Source organism: Choloepus didactylus, chromosome 1, assembly GCF_015220235.1.
Source record: "Choloepus didactylus isolate mChoDid1 chromosome 1, mChoDid1.pri, whole genome shotgun sequence".
NCBI lineage: Eukaryota > Metazoa > Chordata > Mammalia > Pilosa > Megalonychidae > Choloepus > Choloepus didactylus.
Genome location: NC_051307.1, coordinates 115,918,991 through 115,938,156, shown reverse-complemented (window position 1 = coordinate 115,938,156; position 19,166 = coordinate 115,918,991). Strand labels below are relative to the sequence as shown.

The following is a 19,166-nucleotide window of genomic DNA, read 5'->3' as shown; positions in this document are numbered from 1 at the left end:
AACTGTAACCCAGCTGGCTCAATCTTTGATAATGATTGTTTAACTATATAACCTTTATCTTGTGATTGTAAAAACCTTATGACTGGCCCCATTTGTACCCTCCTTAACCTGTTTTATTTTAGAGCCTTATGATCATGAAAGACAGCCCCTAATGTTTATTAATAAAGGAACCTGAGTCAGCCCAGAAATAACCCACCCCAATTCCTAAACTATCTTATACTAGATGAAGCTGCATCTAACCAAAATGGGCCCACCTCACATTTTTAATAGCTTGAACTTTAACCTATCAGTGAACTATTCCTGATTATAACACTAAAACTCATGCCCATCATATTAAAGCCACCATTTTCTTACATACATTCTGTGACTAGGCATGTAATCAATAATTAGATCATTTCTAACTTTACCATCTGGAGCCGCTGTACTCATTACCCTAAACCCGCCATCTTTTGATACTACTAAAACTATCAGAGTTAATGCAGTTTGGGGAGACATACTTTTAGGCTGATAGGCCATCTGATCTCCTGTTTCACACTTAGCAATAAACTTTCTCTCTTTGAAACCCCTATGTCTTATTTGAGCATATCAGGCAGATACATATTTTTATTCTCTGCTCAAATTACTTTGGGATGTGTTGCTATGTCACTCTAACCTATACAGACCTACTATATCTCACTTCCATGTAATTGTGGTGTTTGCACAAACTGACTGTAGAAGTTATATTGTTTAGAAAACATAGATCCTACACCAAATAAACAGCTCTTCCCTTGGTCTCACATAGTTGAAGTTTTAACACACAGTTTCAACCTTTACTTTGGCCCAATTTGCCCTAGTCTTTCCCAAGTCTGCTTCATTCATATCTCTAATTGAAGTCTGGGCAGTTTTTAGTTTTTGTTTTTCGGTTTTTGTTTCTAACAGTTGCTGTGTTAATACTGACATTCATATCTGCCGAGCTCTAGCTCTGAGTTTCAGGTGTCACACAGATACCCAGTGTTCCAGAGACAAATCTGGTTATACACAAAGGGATCAACCTCAGAGTTTGGAGAGAGCCATTACAATTCAGGAATAGATATGACTGCTGTAAAAGCTTACAATCTAGGGACCATTACAATAATCGTTTCCCTGTTAGGCTGTGCTCTAAGAATTCAATTCTGAGTTTACACATCGTAGTTAGTCCACATTGGTGAGGCATTATAGTGTTTGCCTTTGTTTCTGGCATACTTCACTCAAAATGCTGTCCACAGGATCCATTCACCTCATTGCGTTGCGTGTCTCACAGCTTCACTCCTCCTCGTAGTTGCTCAATATTCCATTGTACGCATACATCACAGTTCACCATTCTGTTCCTCAGTCAGTGTACCCTTAGGCCCCTGCTTTTGATCAGTATCAGCAACAGTGGGTTTGTTTTGTTTTGTTTTTGGTTACTGCTTAGTTAGCTATTCATTTAAATAACTGTAAATTAAGTTAAATAACTAAATTGCCTACCCAAAATTCAATCCTTCAGCCTCCTTGTTCACATAATCCTAATTTTGTGAAAGGCAGCAACATGCCCAGATATTCATTTTTCCAGCCTTCACTGCATCTAAATGTAGCCATATGAAACCATTCTGGAGTCTGCTGGTAAAGGTGGGGAGAAGGGAGGATAAGGTTTGCTTTCCAGATAAGGGGGAATCAATGAAGCTAGCACCTTCTGCTCAAGCATGAGGCCTCATGCTGCAGCAAATATCTATCAATAGAGCCAATAAGCAGAGGGGAATTCATCCCACTAAGGACAATGGAGTCAAAAAGCAGCAAATTCCTACTTCTCAACTAGTCTAAAATAGTGTTTTCAGGTATATGAAGCTAACTAAACATGAGTCTCCCCCGAGTTGTCCCCAAAGGCATTTCTAACTTACTATGTATAAAACTTAGTGCATTTTCTGGCCCAAACTTGTTCGTCCTCCCATATTCTCCCTACCTCTGTGTAAGGCCCCATCCTCCAAGTCATCTAAGCTAGAAATATGGCTCATTTTCCTCCCTCATCTCCTATGGCTAATAGATCACCAAATACCATTACTTTATATCTCTATAGTTCTACTCCATAAGTATGTTTTTAGTTCCCATATCCTCTGGCGGAATTTTGGATGACCCATATCCCACCCAAACTCTACTACTATTTGTGGATATTCATTTTAAATGCTGTTCCCCTTCACTAGAAGGTATGCAACTGAAAGATGCCTTATTCAGCTCTGTAACTGGAATGACTACAACAATACCAGGTAAACATGTTAAAATTAATTCCTTCCACAAAAGGGGTGGTGGTCACAATGAAGATCTTATCTGTAAAGGTATTAAAAAAAATCAATAAAAATAAAACTTGTATTATTCTTCAATCTCTCACAAAATCAATTCAGGAAGGATGAAAATAAATGTCAGCCTAATGCAAAACATATCTGAAATTCAGAATATAGGAAGTATATGCTTTGTTCCAAAGGTAGAGAATAAAAACACATAACCAAATATTTAACAACCACTCTGAAATACCGTTCTACCCAACCTACTACATCTTGGTAGAGTTTCAAAGTATTTTAATGCAGTAGTCCTCTGTTACAAATGCACGTGCAAATCAGAAAACATAATCTTTGTCCTTAAAAGGGATTTCCTAAATCTTGCTGTTTTAGAGTGCCTATTTGATTTTTATTCTGTCAGAAACTGACCACAAGGTCCTGGAAAGAAAAGACAAGACAAATTTGCATTCCAACACTGGAGGAACTAAAATTTGTATGTTTAGAATAATGAAGCTGTGTAAGCATTTTCAAATCTACTAGGTTTATTATCATTACATATATTATTAGGCTACTATGAAATGGAATCCCCAACAGAAGGTAATTATATCCCTATCTCATTCTCTTCCATCACACATTTTTATTTCTTGCCTTCCCTCATCCTGATGATCTAAACTGTTCTCCTCTAATAACACCAAATTCCCTACTCCTTCCCACATTCATTTAATGATCCTACGTCAGGCCATTTCTTATAAACATCACAAAATATAACTGCCAAACACAAATATCTAGTCCTTTTACAATTATTCACATGTATTAATGCATTCACTTCTTGAATATATATTTACACGTGCCTTCCATTTTGGAAGCATTCACATCACCCATTCTTTACCAAATTCCAGGAAATAAGGTAGGAGATTACTCACAGAACTAGAGTAGAACTGGCAAGAGTATTGTGCCTCTCCACCACTTATTGAAAAAGAGATGTTAGGCTAGTTATTTAACCCTTCTCAGCCTCGGTCTCATCATCTGTAAAATGGGGATTATAACTATATCTACCTTCAGAAGTTTGTTGCTAAGAGAACTAAATAAGATAATGCCTATCAAGCATCCTATAGTATCTGGGATATTAAAAACACTTAATAAATTATAACCATTGTCATTTTACTATATTTTGTGTGTGGTGTGAAATACGGCTGTCATTTAACAGAATCACAGATTTGCTGTAATAAATTATCATTAAATACACCCAATCTGAATGCAGAATGCAGTATTTTGCACGCTTATGAACATTATTGCAGTTTATTTTATAAAACAAAATGGTGATTTTGTTTTTAAACTGACTACCACTGGCATACTGAAAATGCAGTATCACTTCTGGATTAAATATCTGATATAAAATAAAAGTGATAAAAGGAAAATTATTTGAAAAGGAGTGGATCAAGATTTTGACCTATCAGAAATAATACCCTTCTTAACCAACATCACAAACATCTATAATGGGTATTGGATTGATCAAAGTCTATTTTTTAAACAGTCTAGTTAATATAACTATTCCTGTTCTCTGGCTTCCAAATAGTAGCTGAAAGACAAAGAAACTGCTGCCTAAAACAGCAACACTGAGTTCCTGAATACCTTCAGTGACAGCAGATAATGAGTAAATTTAATAAAGTTTCCATCAAGCCTCTTCTCTAATTATATGAAATTCTAAAATAGTACTTATATTTTGGTTTTGAAAGTTATGTAGATTACTGAATATCTGTTACAGTTTGAAATTATTTTTTCCTCTAGAGGTAACATCAAAATAATTTTATAACATTGATGAGAAATAATTTGGAGTTTTCCACTCAAGACAGTTCCTTAATAGGTGGGGTAAGATTTCAGTTCTCCCCGATATTTGTTCCTTTGGGCAATTTAATGTGCTCTGTAAATTCTATTAATATGAATCTTTTCTATTTTAGTAATAAAAATATTAATGGTTTGATTCACTCTAAATTCTCATTCCACAAATACAGTGACTAATTTTTGCTAATTTGAAAGAAGTCAGCAAATCATACCCGGGACTTTATTTACTTCCATGGCACAGATTTATCCAAATGCAGAACTAGATTTCTAAACAAAACTGAAAAGAGACTTGTCATACCTGCTCTTTCACTGATCAAAACAAAACATATAAATGAAAGGGAAAGCAAATAAGGAGAAAGACTTTAGGAAAACTTTAAGAGAATCCACTTGTGAATTCTCTTATTTATTAAGCTTAATTTTAGTGTGTTATGTGAAATATCGTATTTCTTCATTCATTTAGTAACTATGTATTGAGTACCTTGTAATTGTCAGGCACCATTTTAGATGCTAAGGAAAGAATAATAAAGAAAAGTCCTTACAGTTTACATTCTAGTGGGAAAGGACAAACAAGCAAAATGAATACATTATAATATAGAGGGGTGTCTCTTCTCAACTTCTCAACTGGAACTTATAAGATACATTTCTATTTTAGTGCTATAACCATTAAATTCACTGCAAGAAACACCAGAGAGAAACCCCAAATAGTAAAAAGAAAACAGAATTTATTTAAAGCAAAAGCTCAGAAAAAGAGAGAAAAAACTGGATAGGTTTTGAAAGCAAAGAAATCACAGCAGGTCCACAGATCACAAATATCCCTACTTACATGTATACATAAGTAAATATCCTTGGTTCTTACGAAACGTACAAAGCAATTATTAAGTGTTCAAGGGGCATGATGCATACAACCTATACTCAAATGTTCACAAAATGGATTGATAAATAGTAATATTAAAAGGAAATAAAATGGAACAAAAAAGGAAAAAATCATATAAATAATTAATGGCAAAGACTGGGCTAAATTCCATATCTTGCAACTCAAACTCCGGGGTTTATCTGCTCTTCCAACCTCTTCACTCCCATTGTTTTCCACAATAATCTGACCCTATCCCTATCACTCTTAAAAATTTCCAATGGATTCTCCACACTTAGATTTTTCATCCAAATTCAACCCATCTTTCACAGTGCAATCTTCTCCACTCAACCATCTTTTTGACAGTTCTGGCTCACGTGATTTTCCTCTTCTTCCAAATGTACTGTATTTTAATCAGCATCACACAATATGCCATCTTTGTACTTTGCATGTTTTGTCTTATTTACTCTTAAAATAACTCCAAAAAAATTATTAGCTGTATTTTCAAACAGCTGTAAGACTTTGTAATTTGCTTGCAGTTAAACAGTTACTCATAATAGGTACTCAAAGATCTGAGATTTAAAACTATGTCACTACCTCCAAAGTCTATGCTCTTTAAATATAGCATACTACAATTCTTCTATGATAACTAGAATTCAGGACTTCCAATTCTTGGTCCAGAACTCTTTCCAAACTATGTATCCTTGTCACAGGATTACATCCTCTTCATTCCTTTAAAACCACAGTTAATATAATCCAAATCTAATCATGGGGAAACAATCAAACAAAACCAAACTGTGGAAGATTCTTTCAAAACTGTCAAAGCCATGGAAAGTCAAGGCACTTGGCCACATTAAAGACTAAAGAAACATGGCAACTAAATACACATATGATCTTGGAATGGATTCAGGTGGAGCGGCCTGGGGGGGTGGGGCCTAGCTATCAACACTGGGACAAGTCGCAAATTTTGAACTTGGAATATATTAAAGAATAGAATGATATCAATATTTATGTAAAAGAATGGCCTGTTCTTAGGAAATACACACAAGTATTTAGAGGTAAAGGATGAAATGGCTCAGCTAAAATAATACTGGAGAGATTAAAAAAAAATATGATGATATATAATAACAATATAGAGAAAACAAACACGTAAAAATTAAAAAAAAAAACCACACACACAAAAAAAAACAAAAAAACCTAAATCTCTGTGAAAGGTATTGGAGAATTCAAATTTATAAGAGTTGAAAAAAGCCATTGCTGGGAGAGGAACTGGTAGGCATATAGATCAGATACCGGCCAACATTTTCTGTAGTAAGTATTTTAGGCTTTGGGGACCACATGGTCTCTGCCATAGCTACTCAACTCTGCTACTGCAGCACAGAGACAGCCATAGACAATAACATTAACAAATGGGGTTGACTGTGTTCCAATAAAATTTTATTTACAGAAAGCAGGCCTTAATTTGGCAACTCCTGATAGAGACGAACAAGACGGGCCACAGGCTGATAATTGTTGAAGTGAAGCAACTCAAACATGAAAATTCACTGTACTAATTTCCTCTTTTATATATTTGAAATTTTTCATAAGTTTAAAAATAAAAGCCTTCATTTTAGGAATCTTACTCTATGTCCATCTCTTTCAGTCTATGATGCATTTTCCTCTCCTCCACAGCCTACCTCCTCCAGAAAACAAGTCTCAATTGAATTTCACACATCTTTTCCAAACAATGTACAGATGTTCTTTTAACCAGACTAAATTCATGTAGATAGCAGGCTACATACAGTAACTTTCTCTTTAACTACTAATCTCCCTGGGGGAATTACCTGGTGATTAACACACCTTCACTGACCCAACATGATCAAGTAGCATCTTTCATCATTGGCTCTAAAATCAAGTCTCTCTTTGGAACAACTGAGCCAGTTCCTTGTGAGCTGTAAGGAAGTCAAACCTGCTTTTTGGTAACGCTACTTCAACATCTGGCACACCTTGAGATTTCAAAGTGTTTTCAAATGTTTTTGGCTAATCTTTTCCATGAAAGTTGCAATTAAGAGCAATAGACAACTGGAAGCCTAGAATGATATATAAACCTACAAACAATTACAATACAATAATAACCCTACTCCCAATTTCATGTAGGCTGAAATGTAGGCTGGTCCCAGCATACTAATCAATCCATGTGAAACTAAACCTTGATGTGTTTTGGAAATATAAAGTCGTATTAATAAGCAAGGTGTTATTCTGTTAATAGTCGATATACTCAAAGGCACATCTGTACAAAATTAAATTCATCAATTTTACTGCCAAATTACTGTCAAATTTATTTATTCCATAATATTGCCTAACTAGTAAAATACATTCTTATTGGTGTTACACAGTATACAACAATTAAAATATATCCTCTTTCTTTCAAGTAAGATAAGTAATCACATAAACTGCAATACAAGATAGGTATGGTAAACACTGTAAGACTGTGGCAAAACATCTAGGAATTCAGGTAAGAATATCACTCCTGTTCAGCATGGCCGAGAAAATGACACAGTACTAAAACTCAAAACCTTTAACCTGGAAACGAGATCTGCCTTTAATACAGATGTCAAATTGGGCTCCACACATATTAATTTGAATCCTTGTAGACTTTAAGAAGACAAGATATCTGACCTAAAATTTTAGAACCTTTAAAATACTTCAAGTCCACCAATACTGAAGCCATATCTTTGGAAATTCAATTTTGCCGGGCTAGCTTTCATATAGCTATTATAGTCAAAAGTGAAGAGAAGCGGAGCTATTGGATCAATGGCTTATACGAGACAGAGCTAGCTAAATAAGGTCGTTGCAAAGAGCAATGGATTCTTTAAATAGTCATTACTGCTGCAATTCAAAGCACAGATCACCACATATGTGCAGAAAAGATTAGTGGTCAGAAATCAGTCCTTTCAGGCTGATCCACAAATGCCAAACAATTATCATCAGCAATTTCTTCATCTTCCAAAACCAACTGCACTTTTTAAATTATAATACTGCTAATTCTAGTTGACTGTGGGTATTGTTTAACACAATAAATGCACCTCTACATTCAAGTAATAGGACTGTTAAACTAATGTTCAAAAGTCAGTGACAGGCACAGGATCTGGGATCATGAGAAAACTGTTTCCTATAGGAAAGTGGATACTTTTTCTGGGTTAAGGTTAGGGGGAATTCCTAGGGCCATATGCACAGGCCCAAGACAAGATACAGGAACAGAAAGGATCAGCTTTCAACAAACCATATAAAGAAACAGGAAGTGATGGTCCAGGCAAAAGAAAAGATTAAAGCATTAGAAGCCATCAAGGAGGAGGGCCAAAGAAATCAGGAAAATGATAGATGAACACAGACAACAACAGAAAGACGGAAATTATGAAAAGGAGAAGAGAAGAAACAGCAGGTGTGGCAAAATGTTAAAATTGGTGGATCTGGGTATGCGAAGTGGGGGGTAGAGATACGTTGGGAGTTCTCTGTATGGGGTTTCTATTTTTTTTTAACTGTCCTGTAAGTTTTAAAGTATTTTAAAGCAAGAAGTTTTTAAATGTAAGCCATAGGAAACTGCCATGCTGTACAATATTTCTCCCACATTCTGCCTTGTATTGCACATATGTGTGTTATTTCATTTAACTGACAGCAGGGTAAATAAATCAAGTTTTTAAATTAACTCCTGATCGGGTCATGGAAACCTTGTTACATTTGTCATCTTTAGGTGGTCCACTCAAAAATAGTCAAAAGAAAAGTCAATCTTAAGAGTATGCTTTACTAGTTTAAAAAATAAAAATGTATAGTAACATGAGAGGAGACTTTGCATACATAACACTATAAACAGTATTTTTACCTTCTTAATCATAAGAGAATACACATTAACAAAATTTAAAATTATGCTATAAAGTTACAAAGATCTCCCAACTTTGTGTTGTACTTACTGCTCATTGAGGTATACTTACTCCAATAAAAAAAAAAAATTATATTAAGTTTTGTTTGAAGCCAATTGTTCCCACCCAAGAAGATTCAGGCTATGCTCAAAAGTGAGCATTCTGCTCAAGTGAGCAAATAAGACACATTTTTTAAAAACAAAATAAGCTAAGTTCAAAAGTTTTCCTCTGTTTTAAAAATCATTCCAAAATGTCACTTCAATGAAATAAAGACATCTAATTTTTTTCATATTCCCAATTCTATTCAAACCATACAGTTTTTTAATATTTGAGAACCTTATAGCTAACAGTCCTTAAATTATTCTGCCTAAAGATCTGTTTACTTTAATTTGTCTCAATCAATACTATTGACAATTCATTTGCCTCAATCAATAAACAATCATATTTCTTCCCAATCTTAAAATGTGATTCAAACATACCTATCAAAAGTACAAATATGCATTAGAACATTTTCTCCTGTAAACATTTTTGACAATCTGCTCTTTTTACTAACAGCATAATTCCCTGAATTACTGCAGGTAATTTTTAGGTTTTCCTGAGAGAATGACAAATGAAATTCCAACTGCATTATCGTAATTTACATTTTCCTGCAATCCCTGCAAGTGTTCTTCAATCCACAACTACAAATCACGATTGTGCAAATTTGATGGTAGATTAATATATCTATTTTCAGTTCCCCTCCCAACTTCAACTAATACTAGGGTACCCTATCCCCACTGTTCACTGTGTTTTCAAACAAGGTTACTCAGAAAAGCCAAAAATAAGTCAACTCACTCAAGCAGACCCATTTTTAGGGTAATGCATAATAATGTTAGCTAATAAGAAACTGGAGTACCTCTTTAGATTTAATCCCTCAAGACAAAACTTCCTGTTTCCACTCACCCCTGTTGTGACTTGACACAAGTCTGGAAAATGACCAACACTGGGGAGAAAACTCCTCACATACATGAAAAACTAGAAAAGGAAAATGGAAACCATAACACTGTCAACTGACAGAATTACTAGAACTCTTGACTCTTAACCTTTGTTTCAAAGCAGAAATCATCATTCAATCTCTTCTTGAGCTCCTCCAAAGCTAGAGTTTAGCTTTAAACTCTTTAGATCCTTCTCCCAGTCTCTCATTGCCAAGTGTTCTGTTTCCCATGTTAAAAATTTATGACTTAACAATTACAAAAATCTGCTGTTTGTGTCCTTCCTAAAATATGACACCTAAAATGGAACACAATGTTTTATTTACAATATTTTTCTTCAATACATGACAAAAAAATGTTTTCTTGTTTGGGGTACAGGGATGAGAATAGTGGACACTCAAAATCCCTTCAACCACCATTAAGATCTAGAAAGCCAAGACAAAAATTCACAAAAATCTGTCTTGCTAACTGAGGCCAATTTTCTGTGATCCCAAACTTCTGACAAGTGACCCTTTTATATCTTGGACTTCTCAAGGTACTACACAGTTGCAGGATGAGGATTACAGCTAGATCCTATTCAGCTTTATAAAGCGTTAATCAAAACCAAACAGTGATGGTAAAGGGAGTTTATAATATAAATTGTGATTGGTTGGTTTTAAATCTGCTTATGAAAGCTAGTTATACTGTAATGGCTTAAAGAAGGCATTAAAAGAACTTAAAAAGCATCATCTTTAAGGGAAATGACAAAAAATAAAGAACAGAGTTCTCTGTAATACACATATTCCTTTTGAAATCTGAAACTGCCCATTCATTTTGAAATGATGGCAGTCTGTATTTCCTGTTTATTCTGTTTATGCATTTATCCGGAAAAATGAAAAGCTGGCAACATTACTTCAGTTCCCTAATGTTTTCTGAAACTCATATAAACTTTATTATATGGAAAGAGAACCAAAGACTCTGTGAGTAAGAAAGAAATGAGAACAAAATGCTTCTACCTTAAAAAGAATGCTCTGTCAAACTATTCCTCTGAGGCCAGTATTACCCTAATATCAACACCAGGCAAAGACACTGAAAAAAAAGAAAAGTACAAGCTGGTATTTCTTTTGAACACAAACACAAAAATCCTCCATAAAAAGCTAGCAAATCAAATGCAGCAATATATAAAGAAGATTATGTACCATGATCAAGAGGGATTAATTCCAAGAATACAAGGTTGGTTTAACCTCAGAAAATCAATGTGATCAATCAATGTGATATACCACCACCAAGAATAAAGAATAAAAACCACATTATCATCAATATAAGCAGAAAAGGCATTTGTCAAAATGCAATGCTCCTTCATGATAAAAACTTTAAATATGACAAAAAGAAAGGAACCTCCTCAATCTCTAAAGGGCATCTACAAAAAATCCAGAGCTAACATCACATTTAATGATCAAAGACTGAATGCCTCCCCCCTAAGATTAGGAACAAAACAAGAATGTCTCTCACAACGTCTAGTCAACACTGTATGATCCAGGCAACTGGGCAGGGAAATAAAACGCATCCCAGTTGTTGGAAAGGAAGAAGTAAAACTATCTGTTTGCAGATGACATGATCTTATATACAGAAAACTTTAAGGTATCCACTGGAATACTAGTAACACTAAAAAACTAGTTTAGCAAGGTTGTGGGATACAAGATCAATACATAAAAATCAGTTCTATGTCTAGAGTAGCAAAGAACAAACTTAAAAATGAAATTAAGAAAGCAAATCCTTTTACAATAGCATCAAAAAATGCATAGGAATAAATTTAACAAAAGCAATGCAAAATTAATATATTCTGAAAACTACAAAATATTGTTGAAAGAAAGTAAACACAACCTAAGTAAATGTTTATGGATTGGAAGCCTGAATACTAATTGGATGGAAATACTCCTCAAACTCACCTACAGAGTCAACCCAATCCCTATCAAAACTTCAGCAGAATTTTGTACAAATTGACAAACTGATCCTAAAGTTAATATGGCAATTTAAGGGACCCAAAATAGCCAAAATAATCTTTTAAAAGAAGAGCAAAATTGAAGAACTCATACTTCTTATTTTGACGCTTACGACAAAGTTACAGTAATGAAGACAGTGTATGTTATCAGCATAAGAATAGACATAGATCAATGGAACAGAATTAAGAGTACAGAAATAAGCCCTTACATTTATGGTCAATTGATTTTCGAGAAGGTACCAAGACAATTAAATGGGGAAAAGAATAGTTTTTTCAACAAATGGTGCTGAGACAACTGGATGTCCACAAGAAAAAGAATGAGGCTGGAATCCTACCTTATACCATATGCAAAATTTATCTTAAAATGGATCAAAAACCTTATAAAACTCTTAGAAGGAAATATAGGAGTAAATCTTCATGATCTTGAATTGAGCATTGGTTTCTTAGATGTGACATCAAAAGCACAACAGAAAAACAAATAACTGACATCAAATTAAAACTTCTGTACAAAGGGGACCATCAAAAAAGTGACAAGACAACCCACACAATGGAAGAAAGCTGCTGCAAATCACATATCTGATAAGGGACTTGTATCCAGAATACATAAAGAACTACTGTATCTCAATTATAAAATGACAATCTAATTTTTAAAATGGTGACTATATGGTTATATACCCCAGAAAAGCCATGTCCTTTTAATCCAGTCTTGTGGGGGCAGACCCCATTGTTGGGTGGGACCTTTTGATTAGGTTGTTTCCACGGAGATGTGACCCAGCCCATTCAAGGTAGGTCTTAATCCCCTTGCTGAAGTCCTCTACGAGGGAGTAAAAGACAGCTGAAACTCAGAGAGCTCAGAGAAGCTAAGAGAGACATTTTGGAGAAGCTAGGAGGCAGAAGACCAGAGACACTTTGGAGAAAGCCATGGAAACCAAAAGCTAACCTTGGGAGAGAAGGACCAGCAGACTCCAGCCATGTGTCTTCCCATGTGACAGAGGAATCCGAGATGCCATCAGCCTTTCTTCAGAGAAGGTACTATTAATGTTAATCCCTTAACTACGACATTTTCATGGCCTCACAACTGTAAATTCGTGAACTAATAAACCCCCACTGTAAAAGTTAATCCATTTCTGGTATATTACATTCTGGCAGCTTTAGCAAACTGAAACATGATCTGAATAGATATTTTTCCAAAGAAAATATATAAATGGCCAATTAGCACATTGAAAACATGCTCAACATCATTAGTTACCAGAGAAATGCAAATCAAAAGCAAAATGAGAGTCCACTTTACACCCACTAGGAACGCTATAATAAAAAAGATTTTAAAAAGATAATAGCAAAGGTTGAGGAGGACATTGAGAAATTGGAACCCTCACAACCTGCTGGTAAGGATGTAAAATGGTGCAGCCACTTTTGAAAGACAGTCTGGCAGTTCCTAAATTATTCAAATTTTTTTAAAAAATTACTTAGTGTAAAATGCATGTCATTTAAAGATTTCATAGGAATGATAAGATACATCAGGACATAAATTTCCTTTCTGTATATATCACCAATGACTACAATAACTCATTTTAAAATTCAAGACAGAAACAAAACATCCCAGTATACTTGATGTTATATAGTGTTACAATTATCACTAATGATTTAAATAGCACACTTCATTCTTTGATGTCTACATTTTCAAATTTTCATGTAAACAAGTTACCCTTCAAACTGATGAAGATTTTATAATGAAATTCTAAGTTAGTGACCAAAGACTTTCAGTCAAAGTTAGGGGAAAAGTAAGCTCTATTAAATAAAGTTGACACTGATACTGCACTTTAAAAGAAATAACAGACCATAAATGCCTGCTCCTCTCAAAACAGGAAGCCTTATTAAAGCAGAGATTGCTGGTCCCATTCCCCAACTTTCCGATTCAGTATATCAAGGATTTGCATTTCTTGACAAGTTCCCAGGAGATGCTGATGTTGCCAGGGACACCACTTTGAGAACTACTATGCTACACTATTCTGAATCATATAATAATATTATTTTGAGAAGAAAAGAGGGCAATATTAATGATTGAATAATCACTTGTCAAACATCATTTACAAAACATGGGTCATGGAATAAAAATAAGATACATCAGAGCTTTTTTGTCTTTGGATTTTACCAGTGTTATTTGCTCCATTATAACATGCCTCTTTTAACATGCCCGTCGGATATCCTAATTAGCTGTACTGAAGCCTTCTATGAGTCACCTAACTGGAAATAACTGCTTATTACTTTGAACCGCACTAGTTCTTCACCTGTACCAACCTTACCACATTGATTGCCAACTTGTATTATTTGCTTAGCTATTCATGATCAAGATTTAGCTCATCTTTTAGACTAAATTCCATGGTAGCCCACTATCAGAAATCTTCCTAGTACTCTTAGTTTTTAGTATTGGCTCTCCAAAAATGTCAAATAAAAATGCATTCATAAAACAGTTAGAATCAATGTATGTGCATTACAGAATAAAGGAAGGCAAAGCATTTAAGTTTCTATAGAGAGTCAAAATTAAATTCAATATACAAGTATTTCCTATTCCTTTGAAAATTATCACGTAATGTTAAATCTTTATACTAAATTTAAGTACTAAATTACAGTACTAAATTTGGTTTAGAAATAAGAACAGCAGATTCGAAGGGTCAACACTTAACTTCAACAATAACTTACAACATAACCCTCAAGTTAGTCAATTAACCTTCTGTTCCCTGCTCATAAAATGCATTTATAGCATAAAAGGGTGTTTTAAAATGTGGTAGATACATATGACAGAATATTATGCAGCAATAAGAAGGAATGCATCCCTGGAGCATGTGAAAACATGGATGAATCTTGAGGACATAATGCTGAGTGAAATAAGTTAGACAAAAAAGGACAGATATTGTAGAATTTCACTAGTATGAACTAACTATAATATGTAAACTCAGGGTCTTAAAACATAGACTACAGGATACCTAAAAATAGAAGGTAAAGAAGGGGGAGTAGCTGCCAGATATGTAGTTTTGAACCTAAATGTCTGGAAATGGATGGAGGTGATGGTAGCTTGTTATTGGAATTAAGAGTAATGGTGCTGTATAGTGGGTGAATGTGGTTGAAAGGGACTGTTTAGCGCCATGTGTATCACTGGTTAACCCTACAAATATAATTAAGTTTTTGCATCAACTAGTATGAATGTCATGACACTTGTACAAAGAGTTAACAGAGTGGTTTATCAGGGGAAACTACCTGTTGCAGGCTATGAACTACGGTTAACAGTAATACCTTAATGTTCTTTCATCAATGTGGCAGGTAAATGTTCTTTCACCAACATGGCAGGTATGCCAAGCAGATATTAGGGGTCAATAATGGGGGTGGGGGGAGGGAGCAAGGGATATGGGTGTTTTGGGTTTTCTCTTTTTATGTCTATCTGATGTTTTTTTGGAACAATGAAAAAGGTCTAAAATTGAGTGTGATGATTGCACAACTAGCTGATGTCACTGTGAGACACCAATTGTATACTTTGGATGGAATATATGGTATGTGAATATGTCTCAGTAAAATGTGCAGATTAAAAAAGTAATAAGTTAAATATTAATTGGCCATAAACAGATTAAAATCAGTATGAGACCTGCCGCCCAAGTGCAAGTCTTTCCACAATGTGGAAATATATATATATATTAGGTACCCAAGAAGTACACAGTATCATTGTTGCCTTTGATGATCTTGCACACTTCACCTCATATAGCTCATGAAACTATTAGTATCTGCATTTGGCAATTTAGGGGAATATGAGATCTAGAGAGCACCCAAGGACCCAATTCCAATTTGGAGTTTAGATTGCTGAGAAATCAGTTCAATTACTGGAGTTTATTGTGAGGTCACTGACACAATGGCAATCAGAAATTAGGTTTCTGAGCACATAATAAAGGATAACTTCTTCAGCAAATCAGGAACATTCCTTTCAAGATATTTTAGACTCTGATTTAATTTAAAAAAAAAAAAAAAGAAAAAGAAACTGACAAGACAGAGCCTCCAGCAGTTATTAAGCTTATGGAATCAGCAAGCTGGAACAGGCAGAACTTTGTATTTTTCCTCACCTGTATTCCTACCATATGACAATTTTAAGATACGTGTCCTAAGCTCTAGTCACATACTGCTCCAAAGTTGTTTTACTTTTTACACCAGATGTGTGCCTAACAAACAACACACTCTGTACTGGATAATGACTAAGAAAAGGAGAGTTCTTCTCTCAAGTCTGAATAAAAAAATATATGCACATACATTAATATTCTCCCCTCCCTACCCAAACCCCATCTCTCTCTCTCTCAGACACACATAATAACACTACTAGACAACTGTTGTTTTTGTCTACCAATATCCAATCTCCCTTCTAATTTTGCGTTTCAGGAACTACACAGCTTCCATTGCAGAGTCTTCATGGGATCAAAAGTGCTCTTTCCTCCCCTGTTCAAAGGATGGAAACATAATTCAAGTTGAGTCAATGAGACTCACTCCTAGATATTGGAACATAAAGAGAGAAAATCCACGAACAGGAATAACTGGAACTGATTAACCACCAACAAATCAGCCAACTGGTTCCCACAACCTGTATCCCTTCTTCAGTTTTTCCTTGACTTGGTGAACTACTACATAACCATTCCTCTTTTTATTCCTTTGGTTATCTAGAATCTATTTCTGTTGCTTGCAATAAAAAAACAGGAGTAAGGAAATGAGGGACTTCAAAGGAAATGGAAGAGCAGGGAGCTCCAGGACTCAGTCCTCCCACCAAAACAACTAATAAACAGGCAGGAACTGTCTGCAAAAACTGTTTTGAAACTCCAGAGGCTAGAAGAACAGTGCAGAGCATCCAGGGAAGAGTGGGAAGAGGAGGCAGATAAATCACAGTAAGGAGAGTAAATTGCTCTCTCCATGGGACAGCTACTGGCACCCATCCCCCACTCTTGGGGCACGTTGCTGTGGTGTCCAGTCCCTGGCTATGTTGTCAGTGACAAGGAAGAACACAAAAATCCTCTTCCCCAAGAAAAGGGTGGGCACAACCTATTACTGATCATGACTTCTGATTAGCGGATCACTGGTTCCCAGATTCTGCTGTTTCAACCCACCCCAAACAAAGGTGGCAGGAGTCACTATTTCAATCCTGCATGTGGTGGCAGCCATAGCTTCAACTCTCCCTATACAGGGGTGGAGGCAATGGAGATTTAAAGAAACAGTGCTTCCTCAGAGCTGCAGAGCACAGTTAGCTGAAAGGCTGCATCTGCTGGGCAGGCCAGGAAAACTCAGCTTTGGGGCATCAGGAAAATTATGGAGCCGTTCCTGATCCCCTCCCCAGGGCACTTTGGAGCTAGTCAGCACCCTCTTCAAGGGTCCGGAACCCTGTTTTCGCAAGGAAAGAGTAACTTAGTCAAGTACTCTCCAAGGTGACCCTCCTCCCAGAACTGGCCCTTCAGGCAAAAGCAGCATGAGACAACAAAAGCAGTGTACACAAGAAACTACAGAAGCCGGTAGCCCAGGACAAAGGCATCAAACAGTCGGGAGAGAGAGGCCTGCCTCCTAGAAAACAGAAGGGACAACCAAACTCCTGTAAACAGGGGAATTCCAAAACAACTAACAAGCAAACGCCCAGGAAAAGATGGAGGCCCAAAGAGACAGGGAAACCACTGTATACTGCAATCGCCTTGGAAAGAGCTCCATGATAAAAGGGCTAAAGCTCAAGAAATTTATGTCTTTTCAACAGCTGGTGACAAAACCAAAGAACAAACATTTCAGGGAGTAAATCCCAGAGTGAATATTTTAAAATATTAACATGCATAGTGTGTAAAAAAGGAATTCAAGACAAAGATGCAGGAAATAATGGCCCATCCAAAGAAGAGGATAAATAAAGAAAAACACCAACAAAGAAAACAAGAATGTGGACATACTGAATAAAGCCTTTAAAAAAATGATCTTAGAAATGTTAAGGAGAAAAAAGAAAGACAAAGAACTAAAGGATATCCAAAAAACAATGAAAAATACGAGACTCTAAGTAAAGAGACATTTTATAAAGAAAACAAATAGAACTACTGCAGGTGAAGATCACAATAACTGAAATGAAAAATGCCCAGGAGGGTATCATGAGCAGACTGGAGCTAGCAGAAGTATCAGTGAACCTGAAGACAAAACACTTGAAACGACTCAGACCAAAGAGCAGGGGAAAAAAATATACATATACTAAAAGCAAAAAACAGACTAAAATAGCTGTGGGACACTATCAAGCATACCAATATATACATTACTGTAATTCCAGAAAGATAAAAGAGAAAGAGAGAGAAGGAATAGTCAAAGAAATAATAACAGAGAACTTTCCAAACTTAACAAAATAAATGCATGTACACATCCAAGAAGCTTAGAGAACACCCAACAGGATAAACGTGAAGAAAAATACACCACGTCATATACTGTTTACACTATCAAACACAAAGGAGGAGAGAGTTCTGAGAGCTGAAAGAGAAAAGTAACAGGTTGCATACAAAGAAGTCCCAATTAGACTGAGCACCAATTTCTCATTAGAAATCATGCAGGCAAGAAGGCTGTGGACTGAAATACTTAAAATGCTACAGGGAAACAACGGCCAGCCAAAAATTTTATATCTGGCAAGACTCTCTTTCAAAATGAGAGAGACATAGGAAAAAGATGGAGGCATAGAGACAAGTGGAAGTTAGTTAGACCCCCTGAAGCAAGTCTTAAACAACCAAGAACAAATAGTAAATGCTCTGGAATAACTGCTGGGGGAAACCATGACTGTCCACACGTTGTGCACCAACCTGGATTGGGAAGAATGCCTGAGATTGCACCGTGGAATCTGTGAGTAGAAACTGTGGACCTGATCCAGGAGCCCCCTCCCCCCACGGCAGGCAGAACTGCAACACCTCACAATGCTAGAGAGCAGCACTCTCTGAACAAGCAAATATACCTCATTCCAGCTCCAACTGTGGTTTTAATTGGCAAACGTGGACTGCTCACTGCAAGCAACAAATCCCCAACATGCAGACAGAGGCTTTTAGTGACAACTGACCTTGATGAGCCAGGGGACTTCCCTGTCCCAGGAAGAGGAGCCCAGAGGACCAGATACTATCTCTGGCTGATAGGTGAAATTGGGGGCTGTGGACTGGCCCTAAAAGGGGACTTTCTGTCCCTTTTTCTCTCTCAACCTGAGAGGCTCACTCGAGAAAGCCTCAGCCATTTTGACTTCACAGTGCTCTGACCCAGGGTGGAGTTGGCAGAATCGAGAAACAAAGAATCTATTTAAATGCAGATGATAACTCCTTAGGGGGTATATCTTTCCTAAGAGGA

The 19,166-nt window shown here is 36.0% G+C and overlaps 1 protein-coding gene across 19 annotated transcripts in view; it reads right to left on the bottom strand.

The window, feature by feature from the left end:
• Positions 1–19,166, bottom strand: part of TBL1XR1 (TBL1X receptor 1) — a 201,728-nt gene that overhangs the window by 119,095 nt on the left and 63,467 nt on the right. The window contains exon 1 of one of the 19 annotated variants that reach the window (XM_037840309.1): positions 10,822–10,839. The exons of the other annotated variants lie outside the window; for them this stretch is intronic. The gene's annotated coding sequence lies outside the window, so the exon portion shown is untranslated. Of the gene's footprint in view, positions 1–10,821; positions 10,840–19,166 lie in introns of those variants that run through there. 19 annotated transcript variants of the gene reach the window in all.